The sequence below is a fragment of the Gymnogyps californianus genome, unplaced genomic scaffold, assembly GCF_018139145.2.
Source record: "Gymnogyps californianus isolate 813 unplaced genomic scaffold, ASM1813914v2 HiC_scaffold_49, whole genome shotgun sequence".
NCBI lineage: Eukaryota > Metazoa > Chordata > Aves > Accipitriformes > Cathartidae > Gymnogyps > Gymnogyps californianus.
The window spans coordinates 193,777-203,156 of NW_026114389.1; the positions used below are offsets into that span (position 1 = coordinate 193,777).

A 9,380-nucleotide genomic window follows, 5' to 3' on the forward strand; every position below is an offset into this window, starting at 1 on the left:
AGCAGACCTGCTGAACGCCTTGCAAAAGGGTGTTGTAAATGCAAAACGTTCACCTGAGTTCACGGTGAGATGGGAAAAGTACCCGAAAGAGAGCCACTGAGGGATCTCAACAGACGGTAACGGACTCAGGAGATCCCACGAGCTGAAAACAGTTGCATATACAGAAAAGAATTAGGAGCCTTTATTCCTCATTATTTAATGTGACAGAATTCCCAGAAAGCGGAAAGTTTGTCTGCCCATCATCCCTCCTCCTGCTCCTTTTCACTGTCCTCAAAACACCGATATTCCTAACTCTGCCTCCAAAAGGTCTGCAGTAACTACATAGTCCTTTCTGGTTTTCACCTGTGTTTTCCCCAGTGTAAGCCCTTCATTTTTCAGTTCAGATTTGCAGGAATTCTGGGGCAGAGAGAGCTATCCTGACCTCACCCCCTCCTCTCCGTACACAAAGTACTGGCTCTCAGGACAGCCAGCTTGCATTCATGCCTGTTACAGAGAACAGATGCAATGCAGAGATGCGTCTCGTTAACTTAGATACATGCTGTGAAATTGTAAATCCTAGCTGTAGTAAGGTTGCTGTTGTCATGCTAGTGTGAGCACATAAAGCAAGTTCTGCGGGAAGAAGCGAAATATTTCATTAGAACAACTAGTATTGTGGGGAAAACAGGCAAGGTTTTTGCACAAAAGTGTTTCTTCATTTAATCTTTAGAAACTGTGCTCAAAAGCTTGCTAGTTTTTCTCCAAATACACTAGCTACTCTCACAAAGCACATTCACATTCTCCCCTGACCTTTGCCTCAGTGGTACAGGTTAAACTGGAATGAGTGATGGGAAGGGGGGGAAAAAATCAGGCTGAAACTAAAGCTCTTTCGGAAACCTTTACTACAAACTTCACGCTTCAAAAACTTGATCAAGGGAACTGCAAACATTCCATTAAACAACAAATCTTTTTAATCAAGTTCCTGTTAAAGATACGAGGCATAAACTACCACTATTGCTCTGGCCACTGTGCATTTATATAGATACTTGAGGAAGTCCCTTACAACTTACATGGTACTCTAGAAGTTCTAATTGCTTTGAAATTCTCCTGAGGCATTCTCCAAGCTATCCCTTCCAGAGATACTGATATTCAGCTCCTGGGCTGAACACCTCACTGGAGGCTGTTTTACAGCAGAGCAGCAAAGTTTTGTAGAACAAGTGAGACTGTTTCTGGGCAGGCTCTCCTTCTCCTCCAAGTTCTTCCACACCCATGTGGCAGCACCAACAGAAACCATTTTGCTATTGGTTCATGATGGTTCTAAACCTCTATAACAAAACTTCAACAATGTCCTCCCCGTTGAAGCAGTCCTGTTACTATTATGGATAACAATGCAAAGATACTAAAAGAAAATGGTCAGGTACACTTGGAAGCTCAAGGCCACAATAAACAGCAAAAGAAAATACCATGTACACGAGACTGTTGGAAACTTTTCCCTGGGGCAAAGTGGAAATTTCCAGCTACCTGCAGGAGACAGTAATCTTTCATTAAAAGGTCTGAACCTATATAAATAAAGCAGTCGTACTAGTGCTTGGCTTTGTAAATGTTTGTTTAAAGAAGACAGACACCAAGCAACTCATTTTCATAGGTGACAATATCAGCAGATATTGTCCCAACAGGGGGATGAATTTCCCCTCTCCTCACAGGCAGTCATGTTGAAAGCCATAATTACATACTGGTGTTGATAATAACTGTTCTATGCAAATTATTTTAGTGGACATATAAATGGGAAGAAAGAGGAATTAACCCTACTGTGAGGGAACTGACTGTTGCTGCAGGAAATACAAAACAGTATCACAGAAAAGGAATGGAGAAAGTAACTGAGACGGAAAGTGAGCAGGGTAAAAAAACCCCTTGATACAATAAACAACGGTGATCCTATGTATAGACCCATGAAAATAAGGTGCATGCAAAAATAAAGCACTAAACCAACAAAACAAAACAAGGCAAAAACCCAAAAAGAAAAAGGTTGTTAAAACTTCATCCTGGAATCTGAAAGGGATATGGCTATTAGGTGCCAGTCCTCCTGACACTTACTAGCATCATACACACTCTCCCCTGGAAGATCGGAATGTCCCAAGCTCACGTGCTACATTACACATTCAACGCCTGTGCAAGCCTGTTGCTTGTGTTAACTGCAGACCTGATGAGAATGGAGATGTGCAATATTCCAAGTGCGTAACAACGGCCCCCAGAAACTCCCCCCGTGACACCCACCCTGGGACCCTCGCTACCTCCAGCATGCCCCTTCGAATCTTTCCTGCTCATCACACTTTGTGAGAGAGGGTCCCCGAACGGTTCGGTACCCACGATGATGCTCAAATCACAATGTCTGGCTTCGTGAGTAAAAGCTTTCCTTTCCAGAAACAAAGAAGGTGGTCTCCAGGAAAAGTACACCAAGACGTAAAAGAATCCAGAGTTTGCATTAAAAAAAAAAAAAGAATTAGCCTGGGCCTGACTTCTAGAAGGTGCTTGGGGACGTAACCTGCACGTCCAAGTGTTCTGGGTTTGGTAACCGCCAAATGACAGGCTAGTTACCTGGTACATCTCGGACTACATTTTCACACACCAGTTGCAAAAACCACCTCTCTGAGCGTTTTCAGCTTTGACAGCCAACTCCAATAGCCTTGCTTCCACTGTTTTTCCACAGAAGAGAACATCTCACTCTCTCCAGCACCTCTGCTGGCAAGTTGGTGGTTGCTCTTATCTCCAGCATCCGCTGGTGCTCTCTGTTTTAAGACTAGAAGGCCAGGCGGGACAACCTCCCCTCAAAGAAGCTGCCTCTCCTCCTCCAGAAACCTCGGCAAGAAGACTCGCCAGCTAGACGGTACGAAAAGCTAAGCTTCTCCAGCCGGCATGCTTCCGACCAGCCCACACAACGAAACGGACAATTAGCCCCTTCCCACCGCTCTTCCTGACTCTCCTACTGAACCCCTTTACGGGCACAAGCACCTTGCTGGGCCCGGGTTATTTATTATATTACGCTCCTGGGAACACCTACAGCTGGCAAAGGAGAGGAACGCCCCGACTCTGCCTTTTCACAGGCACCACCATCACGCAGCAGGTTCACAGCAAAACCCGTCTCTCACCTTGCTGACCTCCAGGAAACCATACACTTGGCAGCCCTCCTTCTTCTGCTCTTGCATTTTCTGGCTAAACCCTTCCCTCTTGCGCTGCTCTATGCTATCCGGGTTCTTGAAGGCCCAGCCTCGCCGCCTGTATGCTTCTCTGGCATCGCCACAACTATTACAACACCTGCAAAAGCACGAGCACCATCTTACCATCTCTATCGCTAGAAAGAGAGGCTCCAGCTCAGGACTTGAATCCTTGGTGGATTCTTTGCTTCTTCAACAAAGCAACAAAGCAACATCAGGGACTGGACCTTGAAAGGTGGCCTAATGCTCCTGAAGGAGCTCGAGCTTCTTGAGGTGCTTTTTGAGATTTTGGCATGAGGATGCAAGCTGTTTGCATGCAGTTCCTGGGTCTGAAGAGGGCTCTGCCCGTCCATTTAGACAGTCAGATCACTCCTGGGCAAAGAAATTTGCTACAAAAACCACATCAGTGTCCCACAGCTCTGAGCAGTTTGGAACTTCCCCATGTGAACAAAGCATCTGCCTGTTTCTATTCCTCCTCTTCTCTGTTTATAGGGCAAGACTGTCAAAACGGGAGGGAGCGTTAATGGCAAACTTTCTTCATTACTTTTCTGCCTCTGGATAACACCTTGGTCACCACAAAAACAGGTTTCTGTTTTCTGCAGCTTCCAAAGGCATACCAAACCCACAACAGTTCTCATCATTCTCTGAACACGTGCCCAGCATTTCATTGCACAGACCTTCACAGACATTTGGAAAAAAAAAGTGCATGCAACAGAACACTATGAATTCAAGTGCTAAGAAGATACAAAAAGGTGTAAAGGTTACCAAACGTCCTCTGACTCCGCCCCACAACAGCTCTCGCAGCCATCAGCATCCAAAGAGTTTGGATCAAACACTTCTTCTTTCCCCAGCTCTAAGAGAAAAGAGGATTCAAAGTGATGAGACATGTCTAGAAACGCTATCTTGTACGCGTTTTGCTCTACACACAATGCACAATGTGTTCTACACATGAATGCAACGATTTTGTGTTGGAACTTGTGCATCCTGCACCCAAAGCCCACCTGAAACGGTATGCATAGAGCCTGCTGAGGTGTGAAATAAGACCAATTAACAGAGTAGCATTTGTCATCTCAAGAACAGCCTCCAGAGAAAGAACCGGCTATCTGTAAGCCTTCCTGGAGCGTCCATCAGACGTTACTTGCACAAAGGCTTTGTTAGAATGTTGTCTGAAGCAGACCCAGTCAGTACACTGTGACGGATACTGACCTGTTACACAAAATGGTAAATAGTTGTTGTCCCCAGACACTAAATTTGTAATGTCACAACCTGCGAATACAGAAAGGCTGCTCAGTGACACAGCAGTAAGAACGCTATCACCACATTCCCATGACAACTGGAGAAACCCTCACAGGAGAAACCTACCGATTGTTCAGCTCTTGGCTTAGTTTAGCCTTTCAACTTCAACAACAGAAAAGTTAAATCCAGTGATAACAACTCAACAAATTTCGTTTATGCTGATCCACAGAACTACACTGTCTCCCAGTAAAGGTAAGAAGGAGCTCATGTTTTGGAAAAGTCAGGACAGTATTACTGTTAGACTGCAGCACTTTGCCAGAATCGTTTCTGGTTTGTATTGAAGTACAAGGATGAGTCATAACATGCAAATACTGTAGAGGAGATGTTTATGGAGCCAAGGACCGCTTACTACAACTTCTAACTGATACATCAACTAAAATAGGTTTATCAGGTATGCACACACACACAAAGTAAATGTAGTAAGGTGCAAGTTTAGGCTTAAGGGTCGAGTCACCAGTCAGCCAGGGAAAATACAGACTCTTTCAGCCAGGGGGATAAGAATGTGCCAGACTGGAAGAGCGCATATGGCTGGGGCCAAGTGACGTACAGGGAACAAGATGCACACTGCAGCACCCTAAAGGCGGGGTTTGGTTCGGTGTACAAGGAGGACTGTTTCCAGCTGCCACAGAAGCTGTTACGCTGAAATGTAATCCACTTCCCCCTGCAGCATCAGCACAGTTCCTTGCGATCCCTCTTCACAAAGGAGACTGCCAAGGTCTGTGGTCTCGGCCTGCTATCGAAGCACCTCGGCGCAGGGCGGCTCTCGGGGGGAGGGCAGCCCGCTCCCGTCGTCAAGGCCACCGGCTGGGGGAAAGAAAAAACCCCAAACCCATCTGCGGCGGGTGAAGCTGCTGCGGGGCAGCCCGGAGGGGCGGCGGAGGAGGCGGCGGCTCGGCGGGGGTGCGCAGCCACGGCAGGCCGCCCCGGCCCGCAGGGCCGCCTCTCCGCCGGGGCACGGCGGGCAGGAGGCAGCACGGCGCGGCCCGCGCCCCCCCGCCGCCGCTCCTCACTCCTTGGGGAGGTAGTACTGCAGCTCCGAGAAGAAAAGCAGCACCACGATGAGCCCGCTGACAGCCGTCACTGCCGGGAAGACGAGAGCCGCCCTCAGCCCCGCCGATCGCGGCCGCACGCCCGCCTCGCCTCCGCCGCGCCTCCGCCTCCCTCAGCGCCGCCTCAGCCGCCGCCTCCCCTCAGCCCGCACGCCGCCGCCTCCGCGCCCAGCGCCGGCCCGCAAGGCCCCCCCGGCGGCCGCCGCCCCACGGCGAGGCCCGGGCCCGCCCGCCGGCCCCCGCCGCCCTCACCCCGCCCGCTCACCCAGCGCGCCCCGCACGTCTTGACCCGAAAGTCTTCCAGGGCTTGGGAAGGCATCGAACCGCTTCAGCCGCCACAGCGAGGCCATGGCGCGCGCGGCCCGGAACCAAACCCGCCTGCCGGGGCCGGGCCGGCACCGCCCCGGGCTCGCCCGGCAGCGCGGCCCGAAGCCGGCCGAGGGGCTGGCGGGAGGGCTGCGCTCCCGGTCGCCTCCGGGCCGGGAAGCTCCTCGCTGCCGCCTCGCCCTCCTCTGGCCCGCCTGCCAACGGCCCCCGGCCTCGGAAGGACGCCGAGAGACGCGGACTGGCCGAGATCGGTAGCTGGAGAGGGCTCGACCCCGAGGCAAGCTGCTGCAGGGAGCGGCTTTCACTGGCTTTCGCGCCCTCCCCAGCCCATCCGCTGCCTCCCTCTTTGACAGGCCTGCAGTTGGTTACTAACGCCCTTCGGAGAACAGCCGGCTGCCCCTCCGGCTGGCTGTCGCGGCGACAGAGCTGAGAGCAAAGCGCTCGCAGAGTACCGCCGCTTTTTGTGCTGAGGAAGGAGGGAGGAGGGAGGGAAGGAGGGAAAGGAGGGAAAGGAGGGAAAGGAGGGAAAGGAGGGAAAGGAGGGAAAGGAGGGAAAGGAGGGAAAGGAGGGAAAGGAGGGAAAGGAGGGAAAGGAGGGAAGGAAAAAATCCCACTCTCGTGCCCCACCTTCGATCCCTGGCGTGTACTCTTCCCCTTCCTTTGAGAACACCTCCATTTCCCCCTCTCCTCACAGGGAACGGCCATGAACTCAGGAGCTTCAATCCTACGACACCTCCCAATAGCTGACTTGCGCAAGTAAAAGAACAGCATCCTCTTTTCCTAAGCCACCAATTTACCCACCCCTTGCTTTTTCCTACTGAAAAAGTGCGGTCCTGCACAATTCCTTTTATTCAAAAAAACTTTAAAAACCACCGTCACTAGGAGATGCTTGCAAAGGCAAAGAGAACAAACGCAGCCCGTTTCCCACAGCAAAACGTAATGCATTCCTGGGAAGGGCACGAGACAGGAACCCCGTGATGCTGCAGCTGCTCCTCTACAGGAAAAGAAGGCTCAGAGAGGCTGAGCCAGCTTCCGAGTCTCTGCCTCCAGAACAGCAGCTTCGGGCTCCCTGACCACAGCTGCTAAGGAGCAAGACAGCTCTCGGTGAAGGTCTGACAGCTCCTGGCTGGTCTTTGCACAGCACTCAATGTAGTCCTGCTTGCATTTGCGTTCTTGCGCCAGCTGCGTCTGCAGAAGGGACACCTGAAAGAGGCGAAAGGCCGAGCTCAGACAAGCCCACGCTGTTAGGACCATCCGCAGCTCCACGGTTCCGGCTGTCAGGGAAGACGCACCCTCTAACTCCAGCCCTGACAAACGCTTTGTCCCACTTGGGGAATGGGCACTAACAGGTTCCCAGAGTCACCCTGAACTGACCTGAGACTATCAACAATTCGAGTCTCTTTCCGGCATACCATTCACACGTACACCACCGAGACATTCCATGTATATGAAAGACAGAGGTTCCTACAGGATTTAGTAACCCAGCTCGTTTTTTTCAAAGGAGAGATCTGGGCTACTGCCGCCTCGGTTCCACACGCTTTGTCCTCGGCAGGAGCACCACTGGTTACACAAGGTACTGAAGAGCTGTTCTGTTATGATCTAGTTGCAAAACTTGACAGCTAGCACACGAAAAGGGAGAAAACGCTCATTCTTCCTCCCTTCAGAGCATTTCACAAATGAGCAGAGCAGAACTGGATGAACCAAGCCCAGGGGGGAAACGAGCCTTAAAGGACTGCGGAGGCCTTGAACTCCTCCAACTCTCTTCTTTCCTAGCAACACGGGGTTGTGCCTGCTGGGCTTTTTGGGGGCAGAGACCCAGCTGCTCTCACCTCCTCCCAGGTTTGCAGTGCAGTGCGGCCACAGCAGCTCTGGCATGTTGCCCTCTGCCTGCTTTGGGGTGGAGGAGATGCCAGCACTGGGAGCAGCGCTCAGGGCTTTGCTGTTTTGGGGAGCACAGCTCAGGTCAGAGGTTCTCCTCTCTTTTCCAAGTGACGTGTGCTTCGCCGAGGGCTGTGCTCCCCACGGGAATGCCATCCCCAACCTCAGGCTAGGAACATGAAAATACTCTTTCTTGGCAAGCGAACTCAAATAACAGAAGCAGTTCCTAAAGGAGTTTTATGGCTTATGGAACCTGCTGCCTTGGAATTACACCACCAAGGTCTGTCAACATAAAGCCAAACCAGATCAAAAGGGCGACCCTGATCTGCCAGAGCAGACTAGATGTTGAAACTCAGGCAGCCAGCCCGGCAGGGGAACGCGCAGTGATATGATGCAAGCTCCACTGGTAATTGAGCCAAGGGAAAACAGGAGGAGTCAACCAGGTGAGTTGACAGCCTTAGAATACTCCCTCTTTTCCGGCGAGTTCCAGTTTTCTGCATTTCCTCCAATCCCTCTCCCACCTTTAGGCAAGCCAGAGACTAGACCTAGGTGAATGATGGTGTTTGGCCACGGCCAACAGATGGGTCTGACTGGGTATTTCCACCGCCTGGTGTACTCGCTCCCTGACAGCCAAACAAGCCTCGGGCTGTAGCAGCGTGCAGAGTTGTGCCCATGAGTACAGCCCCAGCAGCTTGTGATGAGAGCTTTCCTCCTCCTCACCTGGTTCTGCAACTCAGCTAATCGACGACTGCAGCGCGTGTGAGACTCCTCCTGTGAAGAAAACGCAAGGATTTGGTTTTGGCCTCCAGTCTGGCCAGGGCCATGGTCTATATTCGACTGCCGTTAGGTCTATACCGGGGGGCTGCTGCCACCGGGATTTGCCGTTGTTCCTCTGTATGGCCAGAGCCTCCTCCCACCAAGTAAGAGTCTGTTCTCACCTGTCGAGAAGCAGGCACCTGTGCTGGTCGGAGAGAGAAAATCCGCACGCATCTGGCAGCGACCGACCACTACAGTATCTCTTCAGTCTCCTCCGTTCACGTTCCACCTGCACGTTGGATAGGAGAAAGGGTCACAGAAACCTGCCACCAAACAAGGAGCAAAAGGACCTCTGGACATCACGGCAAGGAGGTGTCTGCTCAGAGACCGTTAAGTGCACCAGAGAACGCCTGGGGGCCAAAAGCACTCCAAGTAGACTACGGAAGAGAAAGAGCGAGAGGAAGCAGATCCTGACACAAGAGTGTCCAGTGTGTGCGTATGGGGCCACTGGGGCAAGAAGGGTGGTACCGGAGTGAATGTGCATTTGTGAAGGCAGTGGGGTGCCAGGAGAGAGAAAATACGGACGTGTGTGTCCACAGGGGGAGGTGGGAGAGGGAAGGAAACAAGCAGAGGACTCCAGAGCGCTGTCTGTGGAAAGGGGTTGTGTTCCAGAGGACCGTGAGGCTTTGCAGAGGCAGTGAAAGCCTGGTTTACCTGCTCAAGAGTCCTCCTGAGCTCAGCATTGAGTTGCTTCAGCTCAGTCTTCTCAACTTCCAGCCTTGCAACTGCTCGCTGCAGATGTTCCAGCCGCTGCGACAGGAGTCTCTTCTCCGAGAGCCACGAGAGCTGCTCCCCTTCTGCAGTAGCCTGCTGGGCATACAGAGAG

At 51.8% G+C, this 9,380-nt stretch overlaps 1 pseudogene; it reads right to left on the reverse strand.

The window, feature by feature from the left end:
• Positions 1-6,689: 6,689 nt before the first annotated feature.
• Positions 6,690-9,380, reverse strand: part of LOC127028921 (centrosome-associated protein CEP250-like) — a 56,093-nt pseudogene continuing 53,402 nt past the window's right edge.